The following is a 23,955-nucleotide window of genomic DNA, read 5'->3' as shown; positions in this document are numbered from 1 at the left end:
TCACAACAGCCCATTTTCATACCTGCCCACTATAATACACTCAGCAAGAGAGAGACACAGAGTTTGAGTGCACAGGAGAGCCTCAACACTTGACCTCATCTCTGACCTGAGTCCACTGCCGGGGACGCCTCAGTGAGGGGCGGAATTTCTCCCCTGACACGGAGTCATCACAGCACCGCCTGTCCATCACTCCAGTACTGGGAAATTACGGTAGTTAATCTGGCTGGGGGACTTAGAACATGACAAGTTTTCAGTGAGCACTCAATAATTTTCCTTATAAAAATACTTTAATGAGACCTTGATGGTGGCATGTAACAGCTAATGAAGTCATGAATGACCTTACTAGGCTGACATTTTTTCAGACTTTGAAAATAGTTACATCATGCCATCGGTTCACCTTAATTAAAACTCAGGAAAGGATCCTTTACAGGACATGTCTGCAAATGCAGGGTTCTCATGTTCCTCCAGGAAGTGTGTTAGGTGGATATAGAGAAGGTGCAGTTCCATCATCTCAAATGAATGACCAATGTCACGTCTGATAGTTTGTTGCCGCGATGGTAGGGGGCCTGGCAGCGTGTAGCACAGTAGCTTGCATAATAATAATATTCATTATTAACCAAATAACAAGAAGAGAGAAAAAACTTGCAGAGTAAATGAAAAATTATTCATATTCTTAATATCCAATCTTAGAAATGTACAAGAAAATGCTTACTACAATAGAAAAATAGAGAAAACACAAAAATAAGACATTAAAGAGAATTTAAATGGCCAGTGTAATGTTAAAAATAGTTCAGAATCATTAAGATTAAAGAAATGTAATTTAAAGAAAAATTAGATATCAATTTTTCACCTGTAAAATTGGCAAAGATGTAAAAAGTAAATCTCCCTCTCCCCTTCCCGGCCTCGTAGCCTGTGGTCTTGTCCTCTGATTACAACTGTCCACGCTGCCAACCTTTGTTCAGCAAGTTCTCAAATGTGCTAACAGACAATTTTTCCTCTAGATCCTCTTCCTGCTGTTTTCTTTGCCTGGAAGGTCTTTCCCCCACTCTTTGCTCTGCTTAAATGCCTCTTCTCCCAATTTAAAGTATTCTCTCCCTTTTAATTCTTAAAACTTGCTGTAATTTTTCATCACATCATTGTCTTTATTGCTTTTCTTCTGCTCTAGACTGTAACCTGCAAATGGGCAGGGCCCATGGACGGTGTGTTCACCGATGTATACACAGAGCCTAACACATTGCTTAGCATTTAGTAGCTGCTCCATTTATGTTTTCCAAATGGGTGAATGAATGAATGAAGTGGAGTTATTAAGGTTCTTAAAAAATGTTATTTATGGCATGCTGAATCATACAAAATTGTTGTTATAGGCAAAATAGTCAGCTATCACCAATTTCATAAAGTTCAATTTATAATTGTGATTTTCAGAGGATATTTTTAATTATAAGTATTAAAAGACATGTCTAACTCTTGCAACTTTTTAATCTAAGGATATATATACATATGTGTGTGTGTACATACACATACATATATATTTTTAAAGGATATGCAAAGGGGCAGCCACACTCACAGCCTTATTCATAATTTAGTAATAATAAAAAGAGATGGAAACAACCTAAATGCCTGATCCAGAAAACTAGCTAATGAAAGTGTGCATCAATGCACTGGAATTGTTTGTGACCATTAAAAATTGTGCTGTTTAAGAATATGTGTTGACAGGGTACATTTTACCACATGAAGCTAAGAGAAGTCTATTACATAGCAGTGTACATCTTTTTCTCTCTCTCTGTCCCTCTCTATCTCCCTCTCTCTCTTCCCCCCTTCTCTCTCTCATACACACACACACAGAACAAAAAGAAGTCTGGAGAGATATATACCATTAAATTATTAGTGGTTAATAATTATTCATGATTTAAATGAATATACATTACTGGAGTAATGAGAAAAAAATATTTGAAAATATTAAATTCTAGAGCCTATTAAAATTAAAGATAGACACATTTAGGTAGATGACAGATAAATAGGGGAGAGAGAGAGTAGAATTATAATTCAGTTGAGACCTACACTTCAGACCATACCAAATTACAAACAACGTGTATTTAGTACAGTTACATTTAGTGCAGTTACATAACGGGGTTCCTAATGTATAATTGAAGTCCAGGGTAGGAAATGTGAAGTTCTACAATTTAAAATAGCTATTCATTACTTCTTTTAAACTAAAAGGGCTGAGGACAATCAAGTAAAGCATCCCTGATACCACACTACGGTGCTTTTAGGCAAATGACAGGAGATTACCTATAAGAACATCCAGTCCTTTTTCCTCTGAACTTGAGGCACATTTGATCTTTATAACAGAATTATAAAAGTCCACCTACCAAATGGTGTCAAACTCCATTAAACTATAGAAGATTTTTAAAAACTTAGAGGCAGGAATAGCAGCCTCTGCTCTAAGGGCTGGCTGTGAATGGGCCTGAGAGCGCGGCGGGGACACTCTCACAACCTGGCCGGTGGGGTTCTTCCTGGCCCCTCAAACCTGAGAAGCGAGTGGGGGTTCCAGCTCCCTATCTGTCTGTACCTTATTTGAAATGGCCCCAAATTGGGAAACTACTGCAGTGCAACATTACTGTTTATTCTAAGCAGTAAGAGCTTTTTCTTCTTTTGTTCAAACATTCCAATCTTACTTGAAGATACGGGAAAAGATGTAAGAATCTGGTCAAAGTAATTCAGAATTTCTTTGCGCTTGTGGCGATTCTGCCCCTTCCTGAGTCACTTCAGTAAGGACAGCAGAGTGCGGGATGACCCTGTTCACACAGCATCAGAATTCCCTAGTATTATCTGTGAGCATGTGCATTCTTATCACACCTTTTTCTAGGTTCTTTTATTGAGCTCTGTGTTTCATTCAGCAGGGCAGTGAGTTGAGATGCTCCAGCTCATCACATAAACAGGGATATTTTCTGTGGCTCTAACTCACAGTGCAGCTGTGGTTAATGCCGTGAGTGTTTACATAATGACCAATGCGTGGATACCTTTTCAATAGCAGCTGGGAGACTGCAGTCAGCCAAAACCTCAGCGAAGGACTGTAAATCTTTTTGAGTCAGCGCTAAGACAAACCAAGAATTTTTTCTCTTCCCGTTAATGCATCCGAATTAAGCCATTAAACAGAGACGAAGGTGAAGTGTTGTAAAAGTTTTGCACAAATAGGAAAGGGTGATGTTTAGCTTTGAGACATTGTGACCAGACTCGTGTTACTATGCACCTTTTACCCCAAATGCTTCATATCCTATTTCCAAACATTCCTCTGCTTTGAATTACAACCTGGGAAGAGATAGTTTGGCCAGAAAAGTGCAGGACAAATGAATGCTTTAAGGAAGGTGGCCACAAATCTCTAAGTCACTAATCATAGGGAAACTTTTGGCTGTTGGAGTGCTACATCCAAAAAAGGTTCCTGGCTTTAATAGGTACCTGAGGACTTAAAGGTGATGGCATCGAGGCCAGGGACTTGACTTGTTAAATCATTTGTTCCATGGTTATCACACTTATTCATTTACAACACCCCTTTTTCATTTTTTATTTATAGAATTTCTGTGCCAGGTGCTGTTTAAGAGCTGGGGCTTTAAAAATAAATAAAATAAAACTCTGGCTTTTTCTCCTCAAAAGGGATGCGAGGAGCATTTGGTGAAGCAGAGAAATCACAATATAGCACATCGAGCATGTGTGTGCATTACGTCACCCCACAAGGACTTAACTGGGAAATGAGTGCTGCTCCTATCTATGTGGCCCCTCTCTGATCGGCAGTGCCGGGTTTAGAAGGCTATCCATGGGACGTGCTCTCTTAAGTTACACGGTGCTCCTGGATCAGAACTCACGATCTTCCTTTCCTGTGAAGAATTCTGGTTTTACTTCATGGTCCTCCTTTCTCTTTCTGAAAGATGGAAGCGTGGATGTCTGTTTCAGAGCCCTCTTTCCTAATGGTCTGTATGTGCCTGCACTCACTGCTTCCACGTGAAATCACATCTGAAAGGAACGGGGTGTTGCCATGTGGAAGGCATGGTATTGTTATTAAGGACGTGTATGCTTATGAAACGTTGAATCCTTCCTAGACTGAATTCATTAATCCATGTCTAAGTGCTTCGAGTTTTGGTCTACTGCCTTTGTCATAAACATTTTATTCCCCTAAAAGTGCAGTTTTTATATTTCCAATTTGACCTAAAGCACAGAAAGGATACAGTAAAAAAAAAAAAAAGGAGGCCTGCTATCGTTATCAGCCCCCAGGAAAACTAATGTTTGCACCAGTGTTAGTCTGGCTTGATGTGAACTGGACCTCTGGAAAGCCACAAAGAGAGAAGAAAATTTTTGTAGTCTGTCCAAGAAAGCTTTACCTTTCATTTTAGGTACTACTAAGTACCTCACATTTGAAAATACTATACTCATACACACACACACACACACACACACACACAGACTTTTTAAAAGTCTGATATTTGCTGCATTCTGTAAATGTGTATTGATTGCTTTTCAACTCGTTCAAATTTAAAACTCAGGGATTCTGCTCTGTGCCAAGGGATTAGTCAGACATTCTTATATGTGAATGTAATGTTCACAATATTTATCAGTAAAAAGCAGGATTCTGAAGGAAAGGCTTGGCTCTCCCAGAACTGTGTTACATCAGCCACTCTCCATGGCCCGGGGGAGTCCGAAGAGCACTCCCCAATCTGTGGCCTGGAAACTCCCCCAAGTTATCTCCCGTCTAAGTAATTTCAAGTTTCTGTGTGGAAAGTAGATTTTCCCATGGATACTTTTAGGGCCAAGAACTCAAGTTTCAAAAGAGGTCTCCATCAAAAAAGATCAAGAAAAGAAAAGCAGATCCTGATATTTGAGAGCGTTGAAAGACAATCAGATAACAATACTTGGAAAAGTGGCTGCTGGTCTCTAGAGAGAGCTGAGGATGCAAAGGAAAGACACTCAGGAAGCATGCAGCTTGCCTTCTCTACTGTGTGTGTGATCCAGACAACAAACACATGACTGCCCCTTGTTCTGGTGGCTACTAAATGAAAAATAGCACTGAGTAAAACATTTGTATTTTCTTCTTTCACTGAAGCAGATTGGATGAGGGCTGTATAGTATAGGGTGTATGTTTACCTGTTCAGACTGCATAGCTACTTAGTCATTTTCCATAAAACTTCAGGAAAAATAAAGACTAGCTCAATAGAGTGTTTGTATTTTCTACTCAACTGATCATTAGCTTTATAGACCTGCTGTTGCAAATTTTTGTATGATGCCCACATCTTCTTGCTCCAACAAGAACATCTCAGCATCTTGATGGCTATTAATGTTTGCAGGCTAGTCCTGGAAAGAGTGTTGGGGTATTTGCAAAATGTGCAGAAAATTGTCTGAACTCAATCTTTTTCATGAAATCTTGCTTTCGGTTTGTTTCATTTTCAATTATTCTTTTTCCCTTAAAAGCAGAATAACAGTGTCAAATCGAAGTCTGATTGTTGAGGCCTCTACCTAGTAAGGTCATTGTAACCTGTTTTTCTCTCTAGTTGATTTATTGGACACAGGTTTTCAAAGCCTCCTACTTTAGCCTGTTTCATCTGCCTGATTGAATTGAACCTTTCCAGTTACTAAGACAGTCACCAGAAGTATGTCACACTGGGAAATTTGTAGCAATCAAGTATTCAAGGAAAACCACCTGGTTTGTGGCATTACCAGTTTCCATGGTATAAATACTCTGACCACAGGTGATTCCAAGCTATGTGCATGGTACCGCTGGCCAAGGAGTTGGTCAGAGGTCCTGAGCAGGTGCCAGCTGCCTCTGGCAACCCCTAGTCCCCAGGCTGTGGTCAGCCAAAATGCCCCTGAGGGTCAAACCCTGACCTTCTGTAACTCACTCAGGCTGACATTGGGAGACACTTGTTTTCTGTACCTCTTAAAATTAGTTCCCTAAGTAACGGCAGCCAGTTGAGGAAGGTGTGGTAATTAGAATGTGTGAAGAACAACATAAGAATCCAACCTCAGATTGCATTCATCCTCCTCCGTGAGTATGGCTAAAAAAACCCAGACATATAAAATTTTCACTTTTTGTAGAAATCCTTTATTTTAACTTTTTTTTTCTCCCTAACCCAGTCTCCTATTTGTTTTCTTCATAAAATGTATATAAGTGTGTTTGTATCCTGATTATTTTTATTACTTCCCTCCCAGTAAACTGTAAGAGCCATGTTCACTGCTAATATTCCCACTGCCTAACATATATAAGGGCTTAATAAATATTTGTTGACTAAATAACTTACTTTTACCTGTTTTCATGGATGTCATTAAATTATGAGTCTATTATATTTCCAGAATATTAACCCAAAGATAATATTTGACATTTTAGAGCAAAGATCATTAAAATTGTTACAGAATAAATCATCTAGACATAGGTGGTGTTTTTAGGAACAATGTAAGCTTGAAATCAAAATTTTTAAATGTGCGACCCCCTGTCAAGATGGCAGACTAGTAAGATCCTGAGCTCACCTTCTCCCTTGGACACACTAAAACTACAACTACATATAGAGCAATTATCTCTAAGTATGACCTGAAGACTAGCAGAACATATTTTCTTCAACTGAAGATAGAAGAAAAAGCCACATCAAGACAGGTAGGAGGGGCAAAGACATGGTCTGATCAGCACCCACATTCTCAGTGTGACATCCCACAAGTGAGATGAATATCATACCTTGGAGATACTCTTGAGTATCAAGGGGTCTGAGACCCAAGTAGGACTTTTCAGCCTAGAGGACCTGCATCAAGAAGAGGAGCCTTCATAACATCTGGCTGAGGGGCTATGGGAAACCTCCACTCTTAAAGGGCTTAGGCACACATTTGCTCACTCTGCATCCCAGTGCAGACACAGCAGTTTGAAAAGTGCCTGGGTCATACATGAAGCATATATACTGACTAATTTGGGAGTGTGTGTCGAAGTGTCAAAGGGGCAGGGATCCGTCGGAACTTTCTTTGGGAATGGCAAGACTGACATTCCTCTAACCTGCCTATTCCAACCAGCATGCACCAAATCCTTTCCAAGGCAGGGCCCTACTCCGCAAGTACCTGGTGGATGGCTCTGGATGGCCCCTGGGCCCTCCAGAGTGGTGCCTCACTCTAAAGGGGCCAGTTCCTGCACATCACCATACCTACAACAGTAGAGGCTGGGCCTAAAAGCCACCCACACCAGAGGCTGTACCATACAAAAGCATTCCAGTAGCAGTAATGGTCAGGCCTCCTAGACAGCTGGACTTGGGCTAGCCCTATGCAACAGGATACCTACAGCATTCATGGCACAACCATAACAGAGGTCTGCATGCAGTGTACACAGGGGGCACTGCTAGAGTACCTGGTTCTGGTGATCAGGAGGGTTGCACCAATGGGCCCCACAGGACACCTTCTACATAGGTCCGCTCTTTTAATATCTAGAGGCATAACTGATCTACCTAATGCATTAAAAACAAACACAGAGACTTAGGCAAAATGAGGAGAAAAAATTATGTGTTCCAAATGAAAGAAAAAGAAGAAAAAAGAAACAGAAAAATAGCTCAATGAAAAAGAGATAAGTAATCTATCAGATAAAAAGTTAAAAGTAATTAACATAAAGATGCTCATCCAATTGATAAGAAGTATGAATGAACACAGAGAGAACTTCAAAATATAGATAGAAAATATAAAAAAAGAATCAATCAGATGCGAAGAATGCAGTAACTGAAATGAAAAATACACTATAAGGAATCACCAGCAGATTAGATGATAAAGAAGAACAGATCAGCAATATGGAAGACAGGGTAGTAGAAATCACCCATAGAACAACAAAAAGAAAAAAATTTTAAATGAGAGAGTATAAGGAACCTCTGGGACAACATCAAACATACTAACATTGATATTATAAGGGTCCCAGAAAAAAAAGAGAGAAAGGGACAAAAAACCTATTCCAAGAAATAATGACTGAAAACTTCCTTAACTTGGTGAAGGAAACAGCCAACCAAAACCAATAAGCACAGAAAGTACAAAACAAGATAAACACAAAGAGACCCACACCAAGACAACCATAGTTAAAATACCGAAAGTTAGACACAAAGAGAGAAGCTTAACAGCAGCAAGAGAAAAAGGAGAAAGAAAAACTGATTATGTACAAGGGATCCCCAGAAGACTATGACCTGATTTTTCAGCAGAAATGTTGTAACCCAGAAGGGAAGGGTACAATATATTCAAAGTGATGAATTAAAAAACACACCCCCCACAGCCAAGAATACTCTACCAGGCAAAGCCATCATTCAGAATTAAAGGAGAGATAGTTTCCCCAGGCAAGCAAGTTAAAGAGTTAACCACCATTACAAGAAACCAGCATTACAAGAAATGTTAAAGAGCCCAGCTGGCACAGCGCAGTGGTTGAGCGTCAGCCTATGAACCAGTAGGTCATGGTTTGATTCCCGGTCAGGGAACATGTCTGGGTTGAGGGCTTGATCCCCGTTAGAGGTTGTGCAGGAGGCAGTCGATTGATGAGTCTCTCTTATCATTGATGTTCCTATCTCTTCCCTCTCCCTCTCCCTCTCTCAATAAAAACATATTTAAAAAAAATGTTAAAGAGGCTTATCTAAGGGGAAAAGAAACATGTCAAAACTAGAAATACATACATATACACACACACACACACACACACACACACACATATATGTATATATATGAAAGAAAAAATCTCTTAGTAAGGCTAACATATGATAAAGGTAGGAGATCAAACACTGATATAGTTTGTAGATTAAAAGACAGAAGTAGTTGCCTGGCCAGCTTGGATCAGTGGTTGAGCATCAACCTATGATCCAGGAGGTTGCAGTTCGATTCCCAGTCAGGGCACATGCCCGGGTTGCAGGCTCCATCCCCAGTGGGGGACATACAGGAGGCAGCCAATCAATGATTCTCTCATCATTGATGTTTCTATCTCTCTCTCCCTCTCCTCTCCCCTCCTCTCTCTGAAATCAATAAAGATACATTCTTAAAAAATTAAAAACAACAACAAAAGTAGTAAAATCATATATATCAACAATAATTAGTTAAGGAATACACACACATAAAATGTGGAGTGGAAATAAAAATGTAGTGCTTTTGAAATGCATTAAAACAGAAGAGACCATCAATTTTAAATACAGTGTTATATACATAGGATGTTATATCTAAATCTCATAGTAACTATCAACCAAAAACCTATAATAGAGGCACAAGAAATCAAGAAAAAGGAATTCAGACATAACACTAAAGAAACTTATCAAAACATAGAGGAAGAGAGCAATAGAATAAGAAAGAAACAAAGAAGAACTACAAAAACAATTTTAAAAAAGAAATAAGTACATACCTATCAATAATTACTTTTGCCCTGGCCAGGTGGCTCAGTTGGTTGGAGCTTCATCCCATACACCAAAAGGTTCAATTCCCGGTCAGGACACATACCTAGGTTTCGAGTTCAATCCCCAGTTGGGGCATGTACAGATTGATGTTTCTCTCTCACATCTATGTTTCTCTCTCTCTCTTTCCCTACCTCTCTCTCTAAAATCAATAAAAAAAATCAATAGATGTATTAAATACTCCAATCGAAAGAACAGGGTGAATGAATGGATAAAAAACAAGAGTCATTCATATGCTGCCTACAAGAGACTAACTCAGATCTAAAGACACACACAAATTGAAATAACCCATGGACATAGACAATAGTGTGGTGAAAGCCTAGGGAGGGGGTCAATTGAGGATAAAAGGGGACATCTGTATATTTTCAACAATAAAGATAAATTTAAAAAGAAAAGAAAGTGAAGGGATGGGAAAAGATATATCATGCATATGGAAATAAAAAAGAATTCTGGAGTTGCAATACTTTAATACTTTAAAACAAAGACTGTAACATAAGATAAAGAAGGGCATAACTATAAAAGGATCAATTCATCAAGAGAATAAAGCACTTGTAAACATCTATGTACCCAACATAGGAACATGTAAATACATAAAGCAAATACTAACTGACATAAAGGGAGAAATTGACAGTATTACAATAATACTAGGGAACCTTAACACCACACTTTCATCAATGGATAGATCGTCCAAATAAAAAATCAACAAAGTGCCCTGGCCAGGTGGCTCAATTAATTGGAGTGTTGTCCCATACACCAAAAGGTTGCAGGTTTGATTTCTAGTCAGGGTACATATCTAGGTTGTGAGTATAATCCCCAGTCAGGGCACGTATGGGAGGCAACTAATCAATGTTTCTCTCTCTCTCCGCCCCCCTTCCTCTTTCTCTAAAAATCAATTAAAAAAACATATACTTGGGTGAGGGTTAACAAAAAAATCAACAAGAAACATTGTCCTTAAAAGACACATTAGATCAGATGAATATATATAGACCATATATATATATAAATATATATAGACCATTCCATTCAAAAACACCAAAATATACATTATTTTCGAGGTACTTGGAATATTCTTCAGGATAGATCACATGTTAAAGCCACAAAACAAGTCTCAGTAACTTTAAGAAGATTGAAATCATATCAAGCATTTTTTCCAACCACAATGTTATGAAACTAGCAATCAACTACAAAAAGAAAATTGGAAAAAAAAAACACACAAACACATGGAGGCAAAATAACATGCTTCTAAGCAATCAATGAATCAACAAAGAAATCAAGGAGGAAATAAAAAAAACCTTGTGCTAAATGAAAATGGAAACACAATGTTCCAAAATCTGTGGGAGCAGCAAAGGCAGGTCTAAGAGGGAAGTTTATACCGATACAGGCCAACCTCAAAAAACAAGAAAAGTATCAAATAAGCAATCTAACTTTATACCTAAAGTAATGAGAAAAAGAACAAGCCAAGCCAAAAGTTACTAGACAAAAGAAATAATAAAGATCAGAGCAGAAGTAAATGAAATAGAGTGTAAAAAATAATGGGAAAGGGCAATGAAACTAAGAGCTGGTAATTTGAAAAGAATAAACAAAATTTATAAGCCTTTAGCAAGATTTATCAAGAAAAAAAGAGAGCGCCCACGTAAAATAAAAAAAGAAAGAGAAATGATAACCCCCACTACAGAAACACAAAGGAAAATAAAAGAATACTAAAAATAACTACCAACAAATGGACAGCCTAGAAGAAATGTACAAATTCCTAGGAACATACAATCTTCCAAGAATGAATCAGGAAGAGAGAAAATCTGAACAAAATGACTATCAGTAACAAAACTGAATTAGCAATCATAAAGCTCCCAACAAACAAAAGGTCAGGACCAGACAGCTTTAAAGGCTAATTCTATTGAAGATTTAAAGAAGAATGAATACCTGTCATCAAACTATTCCAAAAAATTTCAAGAGGAAGGAATATTTTCAAACTCAGTCTACGAGGCCAGTATTACCCGCATAAAACCAGACAGACAGACAGACACACACACACACACACAAATTACAGGCCACTCTCCTTGATGAACATAGATGCAAAAATTCTTAACGAAATATTAACAATCCAAATTCAACAATACTTAAAAGAATTATACATCATGACCAAGTGGGATTTATTCCAAGAATGCAAAAATGGTTCAATATTCACAAATCAAAGTAATATAGCACATCAATAAAACAAAGGATAAAAATCACATGATTATCTCAATAGATGCAGAAAAGGCACTTGACAGAATTCAACATTTATTTGTGATAAAAACAACAGAATGGGTACAGAGGGAACATACTACAACATAGTAAAGGTTGTGTATAACAAACCCACAGCTAATATTATGCTCAGTGGTAAAAAGCTGAAAGCTTTTCCTCTAAGATCAGAAATAAAATGAGGATTCCCACTCTACCACTTTTATTCAACACAATAGTAGCAATTCTAGCCACAGCAGTTAGGCATGAAAAAGAAATAAAAGGCATCCAAATTGGAAAGGAGGAAGTAAAACTGTTTCTATTTGTAGATAACATGAGACTGTACATATATAGAAAATCTTAAAGCCTCCACCCAAAAACTACTAGAACTAATGAATGAATTCATTAATGTTTTGGGATATACAATTAATATACAAATACCAGGTGCTCTTCTGTACACTAATAAGAAACTATGAGAAAGAGAACTTAAGAAAACAATTACATTCTAAATTATAAGAATAATATATTAGGACTAAATTATTTGAAAACACAAATAAATGGAAATATATACCATGCTCTGGATTGGAAGAATTAATATTGTTAAAATGTCCATACTACCCAAAGCAATCTACCGATTGAACACAATCCCTATCAAAGTACTATTGACATTTCAAAGAACTAGAAAAATAATCTCAACATTTGTATGGAATCACAAAAGACCCTGACTGGCCAAAGCAATTGTGAGAAAGAAGAAAAAAATGCAGTTATCACACTTCCTGATTTCAAATTATATTGCAAATCTATAGTAATGAAAACAGTGTGGTACTGGCTCAAAAAACCCCAGACACATAGATACATGAAACAGAATAGAGAGCCCGGTAATAAACCCACATTTATATGGTCTATTAATCTATAGCAAAGGGGGCAAGAATATACAACAGGGAAAATATAATTCTCCTCAATAAGTGGTGATGGGAAAACTACACAGCTACATGCAAAACAGTGAAACTGGACCACTCTCTTACACTATATACAAAAATAAACTCAAAGTGGATTAAATAATTATATGTAAGACAAGAAACCATAAAAACTATTAAAAGAAAACAGAGGCAGTAAACTTTTTGACATTCTCCTCAGACAAGAACAACAAAAGCAAAAATAAACTGGATTCCATCAGATTACAATGGTCTGCACAGTGAAGGGAACCATCAACAAAACATGAGAGCAGATATTCTTCCAATGAATGGGGAGAATCTATATCCAATAGAGGATTAATGTCCGAAATATATAAAGAACGACTACAGCCCACCATCAAAAACAGTCCAATTTTAAAAACTGAGCAGAGGACCTGAATAGGCGTTTTCCCAAAGCAGACATACAGACAGCCAACAGACACTGGAAAAGATGCTCAACATCACTAATCATCAGGGAGATGCAAATCAAAGCCGCAATGAGATCTCACCTCACACCTGCCAGATCGGCTATTAATCAAAAGCACAAGACATAACAAGCACTGGTGAGGGTGTGCAGAAAAGCGAATACTTGTGCACTGTTGGTGGGACTGCGAATTGGTGAGGCCACTATGGCAAACAGTATGGAGGTTCCCCCAAAAAACTGAAAATAGAACCACCGTATGACTCAGGAGTCGCACTTCTGGGTATCTATCCGAAGAAAACAAAAGCACTAATTGGGAAAGGTACCTGCACCTCTGTGTTCATCGCAGTGTTATTCACGATAGCCAAGATATGGACGCCACCTAAGTGCCCATCGACAGGCGAGTGGAAAAAAAAGATGTGCTATACTTACAGAATGGAGTATTACTCAGTCATGAAAAGAACAAAATGTTGCCATTTGCAACAACATGGATGGACCTAAAGGGTATTATGCTAAGAAAAATAACTCAGGGAGAGAAGGACAACTTATGTATGATTTCACTTATATGTGGAATCTAAAAAACAAAACAGACAGAAAAAGACAGTAATAGACTCATAGATAAAGAGAACTGATGGTTGCCAGAGGACAGGGGGAATAAGGGGCATAAACTTCCAGTTATAAAATAAATGGGTCACAGGCGTGTAATGTACTGCACAGGGAATATAATGCATAGTATTGTAATAACTTTGTGCTGTGACTGATGGTTAATAGATTTATCACAGTGATCACTTTGTAATGTACATAAATGTTGAGTAACTATGTTGTAAACCTAAAACTCATAGAATAGTGTATGTCAGCTATACTTAAAAAAGAAATATAGGACCCAATTCCAAAATTTTAAATGTGTGATATGCAGTGTGATTAGATTTTTCTATATACATTTAATATTTTATAATATATCACAGTATATATTTTATCAATTGTGTTAAAAATGAAAAACAACAAATCCCCTGGCCCTCCATGTAATAAACATTTCAGTCTTTTGTCTAAACTTTATATTTGATTTATATTCAGGGAAAACAAGGACCAAGCTGCAATTGCGAGTTTAAACTAAATATGCTTCGTGAGTTTTTCTTTTTCATAAAATTTCCAGCCATCAAAATGTCTGCCAGGGTTTATTTATTTTTTTAATTTTTACAAGTGAACATCACTATTTGGCTCATACTTCTGGCAATGGGGAGTTTGCAGTTAGTGTAAAGAAAGGCACAAGCATATGAAGGACTGTATTGCTGTATAAGATTCCCAAAGGAACATAAAAGTGAAAACCATACTTAACCTGCAAAACGCAGCATCCTCAGAATACTTGCCAGTGTTCTATAAATACTGGCAAATAAGAAAAATGAAAAATGATATGAAAAGAATATAAGTGCATTTTTATTGGAGAAAATACAGTTGACTGCTGAACAACAACAGGCTTGAACGGCACAGGTCCACTTATATGTGGATTTTCTTCAATAAATAGCTGTAGGTTTTTCAGTCCGTGGTTGGAAGTCTGTGGATGCAGAGGGCCGAATGTATGCATTCTACACCATTTTATATAATAAGGGCACTCGAGCATCGTGGAGGGGTTTTGGAACCAATTCCCTGTGGATACCAAAGGCTGACTTAAGTTTTTGAGGAGTCAAAAGTTATATGTGGATGGGGATTTTCAACTGCTCAGGGATTGGCACCCCTAACTCGTGCATTGTTCAAGGGTCAGTGGTATAGTTGTTTTTTAAGACCCCTTGCTGGTCAGCTTTGTATTTCAGCACTCCTCTGTGTGGTGTACAGCTGGGATTGGCAGTGTAGGAATTTTACTCTTTTGGCTTCTGCAAAATTGACAGAATCCCTTACATGCAATTCATGTTCTCATGTGCATTTTTAAGGGACAACCTCATAAACACCAATATGAATACTTTTACAAGCTTAGTAAGCTCTTTATGAAGGGCTTAAGTTTAAATGAATGAAGTTATTTATGGGTTTAACCTAAATACACATTCTATACCTTTCCCATAAAATGATTTTAGGAGAGTTTTAGCAAACACACACTAAAAGGAAAAGTATATAATACATTATAAATTAACTAAAACAAACCACACTCATAACAATGTGCCAAATTAAAAAGAGAAATGACGCTAAAGTTTGTTTCTCCACACTTTCATGCACACCTTTGTTGAAGTTGTGTGTGTGTGTGGTGGGACAGTGCATGGAGAGGGGAAACTGGGCTGTGGTGGTTCTGCACATTTAAGGTCCTCATACTACCAAATATTGCCTGCATTGCAGCATTGTTCATCTAAAATGGCAGTTAAGTGTCTTGAATTGTAGTGGCTAATTATCTACCAGTTATCTACCACCTATTTTGTGCCAGACACTGTGCGATGCTTTGAATACGTCTTCATCGTATTTGTGCGAAAGGGGCTACTATCTTTATTTTAGAGATGCCTTGACTAACTCATAGACCTAAAGCGAGTGCCCCAATGTTATAGTAGAGCACGACAAATATTCAGAGTAGAGATTCAAGGCCAAAGTTGTTTTGCTGCGAGAGCTGAGTTATTGCTGTCTGCCCTGCTGAATTTTCAGGTACATTTTTGGTTTTGATAGAAAACTAAGACCCTGAAGAAGAGGGAAATTAACATCATTGGTGTTATCTACTCAAAATATATGAAATGGCAAACTAGTTTAAGAAAAGATAAAAGCTATGTAACATTGACACTGAAATTAAAATTTTATATAAAATGTTATATATTTTTTATTTGTAAATTTTACATTTATAAAATAAAATGTAAAAATTTTATCAGAGAAAATAAGTATATGTGAATTAAATACTAATTTATGCCGGTGGCGTAACATATAAATCAAGACAGCCAGGCCCCTGATGCCCTCATTAGGGAGATTCTCTAACTCGGCCTCCTTGTCTTAGACCTTTCATCTGATGGGCTGTGTATGAATTGTCCAAACATTGTGTCCCACCCTTGCACTTCATAGGCAGCCCAGCATCCCACACTTTTACAACAAAGATTTATTCCTTGTACTGAAGAACACGGCTGTATCCTTAAGTATCTTCTAAATTGTCTAAAACAGATATATTTATTTGTACAACTTAGGCGTTCTATGTAATATAATTCCTTCAAAAGAGTAACCTAGATATGGACTGTGCAGTAACTGCATTTATCCAAATAGGCAACCACCCCGGATGCCTTTTCGTGTACCCATTGCATACATTCCTCTCTTCCCCGCCCTCTTTAAGGAGCAGGGCATAAACTGCCCAGACTCTCTGCCCATCTTCTGCTGCAAATATGGTCCCACAACATTCTCCCTTGTCTTTTCCTCTAGTCTCAGGATCCTCTGCCTGCTCAGAGTCTTTTCCTCTCTTAGCCACTAAGGAATCTTTTAATATCCTTCTCTGTGCCGTCCACCTCTGCTCATCCCCAGCTTCCTTCTCTTTAGTTTATTAAGACTGCCATCATCTTAACCAAGGAAGCCACACCATCCTTTGGCCTGGCCTCCCCTTCCAGCTCTCTCTCAACTCCCAGCACCCCTCTAACTCATAGACCTCAAGATCCATCCCATCGCAGTGTGGCCTGGTGGCTTGAAACAGAGAAGTCTGCCCTCACTGTCTGCGATTCCTGGCCTCCCATCTAGTTCCCAGCTCACTCCCCCCACACGCTACCATTTCTTCAGTCCCACTGAAATGCTCTGGCGCTCCTTACCTTTCTTCGCCAAAGGCCTGAAGTCCATGACCCCCTCCTTCTGAAGTCGGCCTCTCTATGATACTTGATTTCTTCTTTCTTATTTTTCTTTTCACATTCTTATGCCTTTTTTTCTTAACTGAATCATTTTTCTTGACGTGCTCTTTAAATATTGTTCATTTCCCCATTTCTACTTGATCACCTTATGTTTCTAAACACTCTTGCTGAAGGAGAAGCGAAACTAACTCGGCGACTCGGAAGCCTGGGTTTGAATGAGGGGGACACCGTGTCAACTGGAATTTCGATTGAGTTACAGAAAGGTTCCAAGTCTTGCTTACCTTATCAACTTTTATCAAAAACCGAATTTTAATTCCACATACTATTCCACTGCATATAAACGTTTTGTAATGATCTCATACTTATGCTCTTTCTAGTGCTCAGGATGGGTAGTGCCCAGGGGTTTTCAGACTCTAATTATTCCTATAACTTTTCATTGACAAGGACTATGTATCCCAAAAGACTGGGCCGTGGGGCATTGGTTCCCTTCCCTCCTGTCCATTGCTCTCCACACACACGCACACGCACACACGCACGCACAGATACAAACACACACATACACAAATGCAAATATAAATACACATCCAAACAAAAACAAATACACAAAGACAAATATACACATGCATAGGCAAACAAAAATACATACACACAAACTCGATTGTCTCTGAGAGTTGGCCTGGATGTGGAGTGATATTGAATGAAGGCAAGGAGGTCAGGGGAAGGCAGGGTGATGATGGTGATAATCATGGGAACAAAAGTCTGCTTGTTCAGAAAGAGATGTCCTATACAGAAAGGGCACAGTGCCCACTCTCTGGTATGGATCTTGTGTTTCTGGACTGGGAGGAGTGCAGTGGGAAAAGAATGAAATGTACTTTTGTTTTCTTTAAGGCTGGCTTGTTTGGTTGGTTTCCATGGGAGACATATGCACAGGACAATTCAATTCAATTGACCTACTTATGAAAGTTCCTCTGAGATTCATGAAAATAGATTGTGTGTGTGTGTGTGTGTGTGTGTGTGTATACATTTGGGTTTCTCTTTTCCAGTGTGTCCATAACTAATTTAGTGGTAAGTTGGTAGAAAAAAAGCATCAGACTGCCAATCAGACCCAGTGTTAAACCAGAGTTTTTATAGTCAGTTGTCTTTAAAAATACATTATTTGTTGTGGAAATTAATTATTTAGAATTTACATTTCATTTTAGAGTAATTTGAAAGTAGTTTTTCAAAAGAAAATCTTTTATTCATAGCATCCTTCATTCATAGTGTTGCATATTTGTGAATAGACTTGTTTAAAATTTGTGAATAGGTTTGTCCTAGTCACTACAAAGAGTGAATTGTGGTTATTATTTTTTCAGACTGACTTTAGTCAACTGAGATGATATCATAAAACATGCATTATGCTCATTCAAAACCTCCCGGAGTTGAGATATTTGGATATTAAAGAATTCATGAGGATTCAAGAAACAGATATAATATTTGTTCCCACCTATTATGGCAACAAACATGTAATTCAAAAACTGAAAAGCTAAAATTATAGAAATGTTCCACACATTGTATGTATAGTCGCCAAAATTTAGATATAATTAATATATTAATTAATACATATATAAAACATTTATATATTTATATTTGTAAATTTTACATTAATATATGTTAATATAATATATTAATTTATATGTTAACATATCCCCTGTTAGAACAGCTAGTTCTGAGGTTTAAAGTAGATGAGTGGATAAAAACACTGTGGGACATTTACACCATGGAATACTATGCAGCTGTAAAAAAGAAGAATCTCTTACCCTTTGGGACAGCATGGAGGGACCTGGAGAGTATTATGCTAAGCAAAATAAGCCAGGCAGAGAAAGACAAGTACCACATGATCTCACTCATATGTGGAATCTAAGGAATAGACATAGAAGCATGGAACAGACCAACAGATCTCAGAGGGAAGGCGGGAAGGAGGGTGGGAAGAGATTAACTAAAGAATTTATGAGCGTATATGAACAGCCCATGGACACAGACAATGGACAGGCAGGGGCCTGGGAGGGATGGGAGATGGGGGAAAGGGGGTAAAGGAGAAAATAGGGGACATCTGTAATACTCTCAACAACAAAAAATATGTAGCTCATTTAATATGAAATTATTAGTTAAGGGATGGTAAAGAATGATTTTTTCCCTCACTGCCCTCTTTTACAGTTACTTTTATCCCATTAATGACAAATCTCATCTGGGAATTATGACACAGAAAATTTTACAGATCTCACAATTTAACCCAAAATGCTGAAATTTCTCCTTAGCTGGGAAAATTGCATTACTTGGGTACATATCACCTGTTAGAGCAGCCAGTTCTGGGGTTTAAAAAATTTCAGCTACAACTCAACAGAAGTGCATTTTAATATTTGCAAAGTAAAATGTCACTACTGGTCTATTTTTCTCTTAGAATTTCTCATTGTGTTCAACATCCAGTGCATGGTAAAATCTTCACTCGGATTGGATATGAAAATCTTTTCCTTTCAAGATTTAAAAATAATGTAAATGAAGTTTCCTCCAGGAAACCTGTAAGAGGCATAATTCCTGATATTTCAGGGTTTCGTCACCAATTTCTGTGCCAGGTTGTGTGTTCAACTGCTTGGCAGTCCCTACAAGAAATGAAAATACTTTTATTTTTATAGGAATATGCTGGCAAAGACCTACTACTTCCATGAATTCTTCTTCTTTTTTTCTAATTATTTTGGGAAAAACAGAAATGCACATCCAAGTTCAAGTGGCTCTCAACGTCTGAGACATACTTGGTATAAAAGTGTTCAATTAGAAGGAAATCTCTGTCTCCTTTTCCCACCAGTTTTACCACTGCGGACCTACAGGAAAAATCGTTACCTTTGTTTGTGTATTAGAATTTGAGCAACAAGTTGATCAAAAGAATGATCGATAAAAGTAATCAGTGAGGAAGCATGATAATAAAGTGAGCAACCAATTTACAGCATAAAGTTTTGCGTTTTCAATAACATTTATGAAAAATACAGTTATAAATGGAAAGGGACCTGCTGAAAACCCCACAACATTACGTTAAAGAAAGAGAAGGACCCGAGAGCAACTTGTCTAAGGAGATGCAGATGTCCAGAGGCAGAGCTGTTAGCACGCAGATGTCTGCTTTCAAGGAACAGGCAAAGCCCTGTAATTTTATCTTTTTTCCCCCTTTACCCTCACTGAAGATATGCTTATTGCTTTTGAGAGAGAGAGAGAAATATCGATGTGAGAGAGAAACATGGACCGGTTGCCTCAATGTGCCGGATTGGAGCTCGAACCTGCAGCCTCTTCGGTGTAAGGGGTGGCGCTCCAAGCAGCTGAGCCCCTGGCCGGGAGGAAGCCCTGCCCTGTAAGCGACCGCCTCAGAAGCGTCAGAAGGCAGGACAAGCAACCAGCCCGCTCCGTCGTCGCAGGTGACACATGGGCGCGGCCTTCCTCTGCCTACGCGTTTGTACGGGCTGAGCTCCTGTGCTGACCGCCAAACAAAATTAACATAGAAAGCGGGGGGCCTCGATGAAAGAAAGGCGATGGGAGAAGGGGTTTGACCACAGATAACTGCCTCTGTAGGCGCCCCCATGCCTCTAAAATTAATTATCTGGCATAAAAATAAAAAAGATTTTGGATTCCATACTGTAGCCAGATTGGGGTGAGAGACGAATGTTAGGAAGGAGACTGAGCGAAGGAAAGTGAGAAGAAAAGAAACCAAGGCCCCCCCCTCCCCGCACGCACACACATGCACGCACATGCACACGCACACACACACACACACACACACACACGTGTGCGCGCCACAAAACAAGGAGTAAAGAAGTCAGGGGCATTGGCTCTGGAGTCCCACCTCTTTCTACCTGGAGTTTTCCCACCCGCAAGGGGACATGGTAATAGTACTGTCCTCGTGGAGTGTTTGGGAGGGTTAAATTAGCCATTTTTATTGCCATGTTAATTTGGGGGAGAATGTGCACTCTCTTGATGTAAAATGTGGTTAAAAACATCTAGGACTGATTTAAAATATTTCTGTTGCCACCTAAGATGTGGATGCTGGGTGCATTGCTAAAATCTTACTCCTACTGTTCATATTTGGTGCTCTTCGAGATACAAATGTCGGGCTTAAAGGAAGATGTAAGATTAAACTGAAACTAGACTTAACACTAAACACAGATTATTTTCCATGTCTTGTAGCTGGAGTGACAGGAAAGGCGAGGGTCTCAAGAGCAGCTGGGCACAGACAGGGATGCCAGCGGGAGCCCCCGTCCTTGCTCTCCAGGCTACTTCTGCTCATGGACCCCCTCTTTCCTCCTACCCAGGCTTTCTCTAGGTGGTGGGAACATGGCCACGATGTGACTGTGGCCAGGGCTGGACACCCACGATCCTGGTTCTCTGGCAGGCGAGCAGAGAGAGCTTCCATGAGTTAGGTCAAGCCCGCCGGGCAAGGTTCCATTTGGCCTGACCTAGCCGACCACGCGCTCACCCTGATGACCCGTGGCCCGGGAGATCAGGTGCTGTGAGGAGTGGCCCACCCTCCCTGCCGCTGGGGCCAGCTGGGGAGAGGTCCTATAACTAGGAGCCCCCGCAGAGGCTCAAGGGCCTGGGGACAGTAGTTCCCAAAAAAAGGAAGTTTCCATAATTTCTTCCTGTGATGGGAAGAAGGAAACATGGAACTGACAGAAGCTGATAGGTAGCCGGGGTGCAGAGGGAGGGAGGGGTGGAGGGAGAGTGAGAACGGAGAGATGGCGCTTTGCTCACTTTGTAAAGGGGCAAATGTTGGTGCCTCGAGGAAGGGATGTCCGACACCGTAGCGTGGTAGTGCCCCCTGGAGTCCTGGGAATGTCAGCGCCAAAGGGGTAGCTTGTTAGCTTGTATCCACAGAGGATGGACACTGGAACTTGCTCCACAGACTGGATGACATTTAGTCCAGGGTTTGTTTCCAGCCTCTGGTCTTTGTGGTCCTCCACAAGGATTTCATTCAATTCGGTTGTTGGGGTGTCTGTGCTCTGAAGGGCAGTTTTTAAAAATGAAGAACCATAGTCACTTCTAACTACATCTAAGACTGCAAAGGGAAAATCCCTCTTATGGATTGTAGCCATCTCTCTCTCTCACACATTTCTTTTTTGTCGTCGTTGCTGTTGTTGGATTTTTCCTGAAGAATGTAGCATGCTTTAGACTTCTCCGTATTCTAAATCTCATTTAAAAAGTGTTGAATCAAGGAAGGCTGCCAGCTCTTTTTGTTTTCTCTACTTTTCTGTCCGTGTTGGACTGCTCTGGCAAAGGAGGCTAATATTACCTTACCATGTAAAACATGGTTAATGGCTTTAAAGAATTCCCCAGCAACTGAATAATGGGCTGCCAAAAATATTCTTGGTGCCAAAGGATATGGATATGTCTGCTCCATTTATTGTGTGTTTCTACTTTCATCATGACTAAGTGCTCACAAAAGACATAAAAACCTAACCCTCTAGGGTATGTGGCGTTTGAGGGCAGAAACCATATTTTAATATATTCAGTCCTATGCCTAACATATTGCGATACTTAGCAGAGTATCAATAGCAAACAAAGATGGATACCTATAGTACATAGGATACTCAAATTATCAATTAAATTGATTTCTAGTGACCAGAAGGAAGTTGTTATATTGTCTTGTGCTTGGTTGAGTGGCTTCATAATGTTTATTCTTAGAATTTCTGAAAGTCTTGCACCAAACACTTTTAACTTGTTCTGCCTGCTTGAATAAGTTTACTTTTCTCCAAAATAAGAAGGTAGAACCTATTTCTTAATTAAAGCTTCATGTTCCAACAGCCTGGTGGTGCAGTAGAGCAAAGTCATTTATTTTTGTTTTACTTTGATAATAAATTGAGTCATTAAAAATGGGTTTTCCTTAAAAATGTGTTTAAAAATTAATTTAAGAATATACTGAAAAAATCTGGGACAATGCAAATATAGAAAAATTTAAAAGGTGCTTTGTTTCTCCCTGAAAATAAGAAAAGTAGCACCTAAACCCACTCCTCGTCTACCCCCACCTCACTCCCACCCCACCTTCCCATGGACCCTTCCCACTTGGCCTGGGCTCAGACTGTCTGGTTCTCACTTGGCAGGAGACTCAATCTCTCCTGCTTCTTAGTTTGGGCCAGGCAGTTGCCAGCTGTCCTGGATTACAGTGTGGTTTCTGACTCAGGTATGTATTCTTCCACCAGTGTCTTAGTTGCTAGGCTCTTAGGGGCAAAGTAATTGTCTTCAAAGAATTCCTGAAATAGAGATTCTTAATTGTTTTGCATGAGACTCCCAGGACAGATAGCATTCATATGGGGTCCACTCCCTTGGGCCCAGGGCCATGAGAAATTCTTGGGCTGATTAACTAAAATTCCATATCATTTACTCCTGTTCAGCAAAGTGTATTGGAATTCAGTTGGATAAGAGTGACTTTATCCAAGAAGATAAACCTGCATCTGCTTTAAATTTGTGTGTGTGCATGTTTGTATAATTTGTACATGATATTTAGTCCTGTGTTATTTATAAAAATTATTTAAAATGCTCTATTATAACCAAGGAGTATGAACCCAAGTCCCATGGGGAGGCAGCATGTTTGTGCTTTCTTGGGACTGGTTCAGTCCTCAGAAAGGAAACTGCTCCTGCATAATCTCCTATCTTTCCAGAAAGCCTGTCTAATGTTTAGGAGACACTGAGAGGCCACCTGAAGATAAAGCCTGTGAGGCAGAGTTTTCAAGAAAGAAACATAAGCACCATCCTAGTTTATTGTGACTTTAGGAAAAGAAGCAGGGTAGCTCTTTGCTGCCCCTGGAGACCAGTGCTGAATCTACCATTTCCTGTTTGCAGAACTAAATTGTACAGAAAGGCAGTAATTATCTGCTGTGATTATCAAGCAATTAGAACAAAGCACAAGTTATAAATTTAGGGATACACAGGTATTTACTTGAAATAGTTACTGAAATTAAAATATGTTTGCAACTGACTGAACATCATGAAAATATAAAACTATGGGTTAAGAAAAACCCTTAATTTTTATATAAAAAATATTTTTTATACTCAGCTGTTTTGTGTGTGTGTGTGTGGAGTTGGATATGCTGCTCTTCAAATCATGCCACTTAAAACAGCATTTTCACTCAGGAGACTTTTGATTA

General features: G+C 38.9%; 1 protein-coding gene across 3 annotated transcripts in view; it reads left to right on the top strand.

The window, feature by feature from the left end:
* The window catches only part of PIEZO2 (piezo type mechanosensitive ion channel component 2), a 324,709-nt gene that overhangs the window by 148,920 nt on the left and 151,834 nt on the right, over positions 1 to 23,955 (top strand). The window lies entirely within an intron of this gene.

The sequence above is a fragment of the Miniopterus schreibersii genome (assembly GCF_964146895.1).
Source record: "Miniopterus schreibersii genome assembly, chromosome: 10".
NCBI classification, from domain to species: Eukaryota; Metazoa; Chordata; class Mammalia; order Chiroptera; family Miniopteridae; genus Miniopterus; species Miniopterus schreibersii.
The sequence above is the reverse complement of the archived record's forward strand: the minus strand, read 5'-3'. Positions and strand labels throughout refer to the sequence as shown.